Consider the following 11,200-nt stretch of genomic DNA (forward strand, 5'->3'; position numbering starts at 1 on the left):
GGAAATATATACCATGTTCGTGGATTGGAAGAATCAATATTGTCAAAGTGACTATACTACCCAAGGCAATCTACAGATTCAATGCAATCCCTATCAAACTACCAATGGCATTTTTCACAGAACTGGTACAAGAAGTCTTAAAATTTGTATGGAGACACAAAAGACCCTGAATAACCAAAGCAATCTTGAGAAAGAAAAACGGAGCTGGAGGAATCAGCATCCCTGACTTCAGACAGTACTACAAAGCTATAGTCATCAAAACAGTATGGTACCGGCACAAAAATAGAAATATAGATCAATGGAATAGGATAGAAAGCCCAGAAATAAACCCATGCACCTATGGTCAATTCATCTATGACAAAGGAGGCAAGACTACACAATGGAGGAAAGAGTCTCTTCAACAAATGGTGCTGGGAAAACTGGACAGCTACATGTAAAAAAAATGAAATTAGATCATTCTTTAACACCATATATAAAAATAAGCTCAAAATGGATTAAAGACCTAAATGTGAGACCGGACACTATAAAACTCCTAGAGGAAAACATAGACAGAACACTCTCTGACATAAACCTCAGCAATATCTTTTTCAATCCACCTCCCAGGATAATGGAAATGAAAACAAAAATAAACAAATGGGACCTAATTAAACTCAAAAGTTTTTGCACAGCAAAGGAAACCATAAGGGCTTATGCTGACAGAGTGGAGCCACCAGCGTCAGGATGGTGCTGCTGGAGAGTGAGCAGTTCCTGTCGGAACTGACCAGGTTCCTCCAGAAGTGCTGGTTGTCGGGCAGCGTGTTCATCACCCTGAAGAAGTATGATGGTCGAACTAAACCCATTGCAAGGAAGGGTTCTGTGGAGGGCTTTGAGCCCTCAGATTACAAGTGTCTGTTAAGAGCTACTGATGAGAAAAAGAAGATCAGCACTGTGGTGAGCTCCAAAGAAGTAAGTTTCAGATGGCTTATTCAAACCTATTGAGAGCTAACATGGATGGGCTGAAGAAGAGGGACAAAAAGAGCAAGAGTAAGAAGAGCAAAGCAGCGCAGTGAAGGGCACCAGATTTCCCGCTTTCACCAGCTAACCACTGAATTGTTACTTTTCCTTTGGTTTTTACTTTTGGCCACAGAGCTGGGTTTCTGATTCCACTACAATAACTGTTTTCATGTGAGATTAGGGTCATTTTTGGATGGAAGAAGGGCTGTAGTGTTTACAGGGTAGTTACAAGAAGCCAGTTTATTTTAGATCTGGCTATGTGGTCTGTGTTGTATGTTTGTATGTTTCTGGATAATAGTTTATGGTCTCTGTAGCCGTCTGTGAAGAGCACTGTATCATTAAACCTGTATTTATCAGCACTGATGATCTTTTATTCCTTTTCCCACTCCATAAAAAGTTTCTGGCAATAGCTCCTCATTCTGGAATGATGTGATTATGAATAGGCTTTAGGCCCTGTCTTATGGGTTACTGGAATTGAAACCTGACAACTTTATAAAAAAGTTGTGTTATTTCATGGGTATTTTTCCCAACTTGCTGTATAATTTTATCATCATAGTTCCTTTAGCAAATTTGAATGAGTTCTCATAGCCAAATGAGAGTTTGCTTAACCAAACTAAGGATAAGCCTATTACAAAATCAAGAATAAAGATTCCAAGTTAAAAAAAAAAAAGAAGAAGAAGGAAACCATAAACAAAATGAAAAGACAACCTACAGATTGGGAGAAAATATTTGCAAATGATGTGGCCAACAAGGGATTAGTCTCCAAAATTTACAAACAGCTCATGAGGCTTAATATCATCAAAACAAACAACCCAATCAAAAAATGGGCAGAAGACCTAAATAGACATTTCTCCAAAGAAGATATACAGATGGTCAAGAGGCACATGAAAAGATGTTCAACATCACTAATTATTAGAGAAATGAAAATCAAAACTACAATGAGATATCACCTCACACCAGTCAAAATGGCTATCATCAAAAAATCCACAAACAATAAATGCTGGATAGGGTGTGGAGAGAAGGGAACCCTCCTACACTGTTGGAAATGTAAATTGGTATAGCCACTATGGAGAACGGTATGGAGGTTCCTTAAAAAACTAAAAATAGAACTACCATATGACCTTGCAATCCCACTCCTGGGCATATATCCAGAGAAAAACATGGTCCGAAAGGATACATGTGCCATAATGTTCATTGCAGCACTGTTTACAATAGCCAAGACATGGAAGCAACCTAAATGTCCACAGACAGATGAATGGATAATGAAGATGTGGTACATATATACAAAGGAATATTACTCAGGCATTAAAAAGAATGAAATAATGCCATTTGCAGCAACATGGATGGACCTAGAGATTGTCATACTGAGTGAAGTAAGTCAGACAGAGAAAGAGAAATATCGTGGGATATCCGTTATATGTGGAATCTAAAAAGAAACGATACAAATGAACTTACTTACAAAACAGAAACAGACTCACAGACTTAGAGAATGAACTTATGGTTACTTGGGGGAAGGCTGGGGGGAAGGGATAGTTAGGGAGTTTGGGATCAACATGTACACACTGCTATATTTAAAATGGATAACCAACAAGGATCTACTGTATAACACAGGGAACTCTGCTCAATGTTATGTGGCAGCCAGGATGGGAGGGGAGTGTGGGGGAGAATGGATACATGTATATGTATGGCTGAGTCACTGTGCTGTGCACCTGAAACTATCATAATATCATTAAGCGGCTACACTCCAATATAAAATAAAAAGTTAAAAAGAAACAGATTCACAGACATGGAAAACAAACTTATGGATACCAAATGGGAAGGCCAGGGTGGCGGGGGGGATAAATTAGGAGTTTGGGATTAGCAGACACACACTACTATATATAAAATAGATAAACAACAAGGTCCTACTGTATAGCACAGGGAACTATATTCAATATCCTGTAATAAACTATAATGGAAAAGAATCTGAAAAAGAATACATATACGTATGCATGTGTGTAACTGAATCATTTTGCTGTATACCTGAAACACTGTAAATCAACTATACTTCAGTAAGTCACTTACCCACTCTTAGCCTCAGTGAGTTTGCAAAAGTATTTTGCTTGTGGCCTCAGTAGTTAAGTCAGGTTGGAAAAAAAGTGCCAAGCACTGGTTTCTGTCCCAAACGCCAGCACAGAGTTGTGCCACTATTACTCCAAATACTTAACAAGTTAAGGATAACTCCAGGGAATTAAACGTAGGAGAAAAAATTGAAAACTTATGGTATGACTCAATTTATTTAATGCACAGAACAAGGGAAACTAATCTATAGTGTTAGAATTCAAGACAACAGCTACCCTTATGGGGAGTAGTAGCCTGAAGGAGGACTTTGGGGAGTGCTGGTCCCATTCTTTTTTTTTTTTTTTTTTTGCCACGCTGTGCAGCATGTGGGATCTTAGTTCCCTGACCAGGCATCAAACCCATGCCCCCTGCAATGAAAGTGCAGAGTCTTAACCACTGGACCACCAGGGAAGTCCCCCATTCTGTTTCTTCATCTGGATACAAAATACACAGATGGGTTCACTTTGTAAAATTTCAGTGAGCTGTACACTTAGGATTTGTGCCCTCTTCTGAATGTGTGTCATACTTTTCTTTTTAATAAATTTATTTATTTATTCCTGGCTGCTTTGGGTTTTTGTTGCTGTGCACGGGCTTTCTCTAGTTGCAGCAACCAGGGGCTACTCTTCATTGCAGTGCGCGGGCTTCTCATTGCAGTGGCTTCTCTTGTTGTGGAGCACAGGCTCTAGGCACAGGGGGCTTCAGTAGTTATGGCATGTGGGCTCAGTAGTTGTGGCTCGTGGGCTCTAGAGCACTGGCTCAGTAGTTGTGGCACACAGGCTTAGTTGCCCCGCAGCATGTGGGATGGATCTTCCCAGACCAGGGATCGAAGCCATGTCCCCTGCATTGGCAGGCAGATTATTAACCACTGCACCACCAAGGAAGTCCCTGTCATACTTTAACTTACAAAAAATTTTAAAGATTTTGCACAGCAAAGGAAACCATCAACAAAACAAAAAGACAGCCTACTGAATGGGAGAAAATATTTGCAAATGACATGACCGATAAGGGTTTATATTCAAAATACATAATCAGGGACTTCCCTAGTGGTCCAGTGGTTAAGACTCCATGCTCCCAATGCAGGGGGCCTGGGTTCAATCCCTAGTCAGGGAACTAGATCCTGCATGCTGCAACTAAGAGCCCACATGCCGTGACTAAAGATTCTGCATGCTGCAACAAAGGTCTTGCACGTGGCAACAAAGATCCCACATGCAGCAACTAAGACCCAGCGCAGCCAAATCAATCAATCAATCAATCAGCTCATACAACTCAACATCAAAAAACAACCTGATTAAAAAATGGGCAGAAGGGGCTTCCCTGATGGCGCAGTGGTTGAGAGTCCGCCTGCCGATGCAGGGGACGCGGGTTCGTGCCCCGGTCCGGGAAGATCCCACATGCCGCGGAGCGGCTGGGCCCGTGAGCCATGGCCGCTGAGCCTGCGCGTCCGGAGCCTGTGTTCCGCAATGGGAGAGGCCACAACAGTGAGAGGCCCGCGTATCGCAAAAAAAAAAAAAAAAAAAAAAAAAAAATGGGCAGAAGACCTGAAGAAACATTTTTCCAAAGAGGACATTCAGATGGCCAACAGAGACATGAAAAGATGCTCAACATTGTTAATCAACAGAGAAATGCAAATTAAAACCACAATGAGATATCACCTCACACCTGTCAGAATGGCTATCATCAAAAAGACCACAAATAACAAATGGTGGCAAGGATGTGGAAAAAATGGCGCCCTCCTACACTGTTTGTGAGAATGTAAATTGGTGCAGCCACTGCGGAGAACAGTATGGAGGTTCCTTAAAAAACTAAAAATAGAGCTACTGTATGATCCAGCAACTCCACTCCTGGGTATATGTCCAAAAAAAAAAAAAAAACCAACAACAACAAAAAAAACCCACTAATTCAAAAAGATACATGCACATCAATGTTCATAGCAGCATTATTTACAATTGCCAAGATATGGAAGCAACCTAAGTGTCCATCAACAGAAGAATGGATAAAGATATGGAGAGAACTAGGTGGGGGCGGGTGGGAATGGAATACTACTCAGCCATAACAATGAATGAAATTTTGTCATTTGCATCAACATGGATGGACTTGGAGGGCATTATGCTAAGTGAAATAAGACAGACAGAGAAAGACAAATACTCTATGATATCAGTTATACGTGGAATCTAAAAAATACAACAAACTACTGAATATAACAAAAAAAGAAACAGACTCACAGATATAGAGAACAAACTAGTGGTTACCAGTTGGGAGAGGGAAGGGTGGAGGGACAAGATAGGGGTAGGGAACTAAGAGGCACAAACTACTATGTACAAAAAAAGCTACAAGGATGTATTGTACAAAACAGGGAATATAGCCAGTATTTTGTAGTAACTATAAATGGAATATAACCTTTAAAAATTGTGAGTAACTATTCTGTACACCATCAACTGGCATCATATTGTATATCAACTATACTTCAACTAAAAAAATGAAAAAAATTTAAACCTCAGAATCAGTGCAAAGCCAGCATCACATGGAGCACAACTCTCAATATGAGTCCAGTCAACTTACAGAAACATGAGTGGTAATAAGATGATGGTTGTTTAAGCCAGTGACTTTTGGAATGGTTTATCATGAAGCAACAGATAATGAAAACAGATGATAAATACGAATGTTACTGATTTCAGGGCTTCCCTGGTGGCACAGTGGTTGAGAATCCACCTGCCAATGCAGGAGACATGGGTTCGATCCCTGGTCCGGGAAGATCCCACATGCCATGGAGCAACTAAGCCCATGTGCCACAACTACTGAGCCTGTGCTCTAGAGCCCCTGAGCCACAACTACTGAGCCTGCGTGCCACAACTACTGAAGCCCACACGTCTAGAGCCCGTGCTCTGCAACAAGAGAAGCCACCACCATGAGAAGCCCAAGCACCGCAAGGAAGAGTAGCCCCCACGCACCGCAACTAGAGAAAGCCCGCGCACAGCAACAAAGACCCAACACAGACCAAAATAAATAAATAAAGTCAATAAATTTATTTTTAAAAAAAGAATGTTACTGATTTCTATAAGCTGATTATTTTAGCTGCCCACCTTGCTGAACTTTATTACTTTCAGTAATTTATCAGCTTATTTGCTCAAATTTTTCTGTATTGTCTTCAAATAATAACAAATTTGCCTCATCCTTTCCAAGATTTAATATGTCTCATTTATTTTTCTTGTCTTGTTGTATTGGCAAAGGACCACCAGCCTAATATTTATCACCAATGATAGTAGTGACTCTTACCTTTTCCCGACTTTAATGAGAAATACTTTTTTTAAAGATTTTTTTTGATGTGGTCCATTTTTTAAAGTCTTTATTGAATTTGTTACAATATTGTTTCTGTTTTATGTTTTGGTTTTTTGGCTGCAAGGCATGTGGGATCTTAGCTCCCCAACCAGGGATCACATCCACACCCCCTGCATTGGAAGGAGAAGTCTTAACCACTGGACTACCAGGGAAGTCCCTCTTTTTTTTTTAATTTTATTTATTTTTGGCTGCATTGGGTCTTTGTTGGTGCATGTGGGCTTTCTCTAGTTATGGCAAGCGGGGGCTACTCTTTGTTGTGGTGCACGGGCTTCTCATTGCAGTGGCTTCTCTTGTTGCAGAGCACGGGCTCTAGGCACATGGGCTTCAGTAGTTGCAGCATGTGGGCCCTAGAGCATGTGGGCTTCAGTAGTTTTGGCACGCAGGCTCAGTAGTTGTGGCTCGTGGGCTCTAGAGCGCAGGCTCAGTAGCCGTGGTGCACAAGCTTAGCTGCTCCTCAGCACGTGAGATCTTCCTGGACCAGGGATCGAACCCGTGTCCCCTGCATTGGCAGGCGAATTCTTAACCACTGTGCCACCAAGGAAGTCCTAATGACAAATATTCTTAATGTTTCACTATTAGCATGACATTTGCTGTGGGTGTCTAGTAGAAATCCTGTATGAAGCTTCTAGTTTCTTTCAGTAGAAGTTCATCATACTTTCACCTTCTAAGCCTCTCTCCAATGTGCCTCCTCATCTCCACTGCCAGTCTTTTGTCCTCTGATCTTCAGGGGATTCTTTTGAATGGAGGACAATGTGTTTCTTAACTGCACTACAGTGGTCATTTAGTACTGTCTTACTCCCCTTCCTATGTGGGGGCATTCCAAGATGGGGGAGAAGCCAAACCCTGATTCTCACTTGGTATGCCTTCATCCTTTCTTACAGAGCCCACTGAAATGGCACCCTGGGGACTTCCCTGGTGGTCCAGTGGTAAAGAATCCGCCTTACAATGCAGGGGACGTGGGTTCGATCCCTGGTCAGGGAACTAAGATCCCACATGCCACGGGGCAAGTAAGCCCGCGCACCATAACTACTGAGCTTGCGCACCTCAACTAGAGCCCACATGTCACAAACTACAGAGCCCACGTGCTGCAAACTACAGAGCCCACGTGCTGCAAACTACAGAGCCCACAGTGCCGCAAACTACAGAGCCCACGCACTCTAGAACCTGTGCACAACTACAGAGCCTGCGTGCCACAACTAGAGAAGAGAAAACCCGCACACCATAACTAGAGAGAAGCCCGCGCACCACAATGAAAGATCCCACGTGCCTCAACGAAGATCCCACATGCCACAACTAAGACCCAACGCAGCCAAAAATAAATTAAATAAATAAATAATAAATCTTAAAAAAAGAAAGAAATGGCACCGTTTCCCTGCCTCTAGCCTCACCTCATCTCACATCCTGACTCATCAAAATAATGTTTCTAAATCACAACACTCCCTGCTTCTCTTTGGCTTAAAAGCCTGTAAGTGCCATCAACTGATGAATTGATAAAGAAAATAGGGTTGATCCATACAATGGTATATGATTCAACCATAAAAAGGAACAAAGTTCTGACACCTGCTACAACATGGATGAACCTTGAAAGCATTATGCTAAGTGAAAGAAGCCAGACAGAAAAGGCCACATCCAGAACAGGCAAATCTATAGAGACAGAAAAATAGATTAGTGGTTTCCAAGGGCCAGGGGGAAATGGGAAGTGACGGCTAATGGATATAGGGTTTCTTTTGGAGGTGATATAAATGTTCTAAATTGATCATGGTGACGGTTATACAACCCTGTGACTATACTAAAAAACCACTGAATGGTTAAATGGAAGAACTGCATGTCATATGAATTATATCTCATTGAAGCCATAGATAGATAGATAGATAGATAGACAAGAGCAAGCTTCTGGGGCATTCTCTAACACTGCCAGGAAAAAGTCTTATTGTTTGAGAGAATAGACCCTGGGATCAAACAGATTTAATTCAAATCTCAGCCCTACTGAGTCCTTGTGTAGTCTTTGTCAATATGCCTAAACTCTCTGAGTCTCAGTTTACTCATCTGTAAAATGGAGATAATATAATATCTACACCTACCTCATAACATGGTTGCGAAAATTCATCCAATGTCCATAAAGTACTTAGCACAGTACCATGGGCATAGTAGGTGCTTGCTAAATGTTTCCAATCTTCTTTTGCCTCCTCCTCAGCCTTATTCCCCATCATTCCCCCACCACACACCAGTAGCCCCAGCCATTTTGCCATTGCCTGCACTGGGCCATGTTCTTCCAAGTTTCTGTGGCTTTGCTGGTGCTGTTCCCTCAGCTGGGAATGCCCTTCCCCTTCTCCAGCTGGGGACCCCTGCTCACTTCAGAACCTAGCTCAAGAACCATCTCCTCTGTACAGCCTTCTCCGACATCTGCCCTGTGCTGAATTCATACTTTCATGAATTCATGAAGTCAGTCTCCCTGAACTGCCATGCTTGGTGTACACATCCACCTCCTATTCTAGGCCACTGTGCCTTACTTTTCACCCTCAGCAGCAACCTAGCTCAGTGCTCAGCACAGAATAAGCACTTCGTAAATGGGAACTGGTTAAAGAGTGAACGAAGGTATCTGACATTGACAGGAGCCATTTCCTTCCCTCCACGGCCCTGGATTTGGCCATGGCTTTGAGTTTGACCTTTCCTTTGAAAAGCACTGTACAGTGGGCAGCTAATTTCTGAACTGGAATTTGGAAATGCTTCAAAGAGGTTGAGGACAGGGCCATCCCAAGGCCCTGAGGCAACACCCCCAGGCCTCCTGCTCCCCTAGACCTCTCTGGCCTTCACTTCTGGCCCCAGCTGCAGGCTCTCCTGCCCTCCTTTGAGGGGACCCTGGGCCAGGTTTGCCCTCCCCTCCCCAGCCCCTTGCCTACTGCTGCCATGTGCCCCTGCTGCCCCTCAACACCTCAGCCCAGGCTAGGCACCCTCTTGATGTCCAAGGTAACAGTTGCCTGGATATAAACGGATGTTTGGGACTGGCCTGAAATGCTGAAACATTGCAAACCACCTACTGGAATGTGTTCACACAGGTGTGAACTACCCCAGGGGACGTCAAGCCTTTAAAAATGTTCTTTGTTTAGTTTCTTTCTTTTTTTTAAATTAAGTTTATTTTGAAAAAATTTCAAACCCACAAGAAAATTATGAGAATACTACAATGAGCCTTATATAAACCCTTCTCCTAGATTCACTTACTTGTAACATTTTGCCATATTTTCTCTATGTACACACACACATATATAGATAGATAGATATAGATATATAAAACATATGCACTATTATTCTCAGTGTGATTTGTTTTTGCTGAACCAGTTGGTAATAAACTACCCACGTCCTGATATTTCATTCCTAAACACCTCTGCATATGTGTCCTAAGAACAAGGAAATTCTCTCACATAACCTCCATGCAATGATCAAATTCAGAAAATTTAACTTAACATGACCCTCTTATCCATAGTCCATTTTCAGATTTCAGCACCTGCCCCAATACTGTCTCATATAGCAAGGCTCCTGCCAATCCAGCATCAGACATTCCTCAGACCCCTTTAATCTGGAACAGCCCCTCACCCTTTCACAACTGATATTTTATAAGGATCAGTCTTATTAGGTCTTTTTTGCACGTTCCCTTGGGCAAAGGGAGACTCAGCTATGACCTGCGACCTCACTGAAGAGCCCATCTGTCATTATAGAAATTTGCCAGGTTGGCCTTAAGAAAACTTGCCCAGCTTTTGTGCCACATGTGCGTGGTGACAGGAGCAGGCAGGAGGGAAAGCCACATTTGTCGTGCAGCACCTAATGTGTGCCAGGCCTGGTTTTGGCGTGTAGTCCACAAAACCACCCTGGAGGTAGGTATCATTATGCCCACTTTATAGATGCAGAAACTGAGGCCTGAAGAGATTAAGTAGTTTTTTTCAAGGTCACTTGATTTCTCATATGTGGATCCTTCATCCAGATGTTGAGCCACCGAGTTCTAAAGAAAGGCCAACTCCCATCCCCTGTGTGTTTGCAGAAACTGCTTGGTGGCCTCTAGATGGGACTGGAGGGGGCGGGAGGAATGGGAGAAGTTGTGGCCAACAGAGCAGTCCTTCCCTGAAGAGACTGGGGGAGCGGGGCAGGCTTAAACAGGCAGGCAGCAGGAGGAACCACCTCAGGGCTGGGGGCAGAGAGACTGAAGGGTGGCCCCACTCTTGTCCAGCCCAGGCAAGCCCCTTAGGGCCTGGGACCTGGCTGGATGGACTCAGCACAGCCCAAAACCCAGCCAGAGTTTGCTAAGGTTCTTTCACTAAAATTCTTTCTAAATAGTTGTTGGGCTGCACCCCACAGGTCTACAATCCCTGTACTTGCCCATCCTGAGACCGAATCAAGAGCCCGAAGTCAGCAAAAGAGACATCAATGGTTTTTTTTTTTTTTTTTTTTTTGCTGTACGCGGGCCTCTCACTGCTGTGGCCTCTCCCATTGCGGAGCACAGGCTCCGGACGCGCAGGCCCAGCGGCCATGGCTCACGGGCCCAGCCGCTCCGCGGCATGTGGGATCCTCCCAGACTGGGGCACGAACCCGTGTCCCCTGCATCAGCAGGCGGACTCTCAACCACTGCGCCACCAGGGAAGCCCACATCAATGGTTTTGAGATAGGAGAGAAAGAGGCAGGACACAACCACTAGATAAATGAAGAAGGGGCGCAGCTGTTGGGATGCGATAATGACCTGCTGGAACCAGCTGAAACCAGGGTGGCTTTGAGAAGAGTCCGG

At 43.4% G+C, this 11,200-nt stretch overlaps 1 pseudogene across 1 annotated transcript; it reads left to right on the forward strand.

Annotated features, from left to right (window-relative positions):
- The first annotated feature begins 707 nt into the window (after positions 1–707).
- On the forward strand, positions 708–1,374 carry LOC308608746 (signal recognition particle 14 kDa protein-like; annotated as a pseudogene). Its single transcript has one exon. The product of its transcript is annotated as a signal recognition particle 14 kDa protein-like (transcript).
- The last annotated feature ends 9,826 nt before the right edge of the window (positions 1,375–11,200 follow it).

This window comes from Mesoplodon bidens, assembly GCF_964165515.1.
Source record: "Mesoplodon bidens genome assembly, chromosome: X".
NCBI classification, from domain to species: Eukaryota; Metazoa; Chordata; class Mammalia; order Artiodactyla; family Ziphiidae; genus Mesoplodon; species Mesoplodon bidens.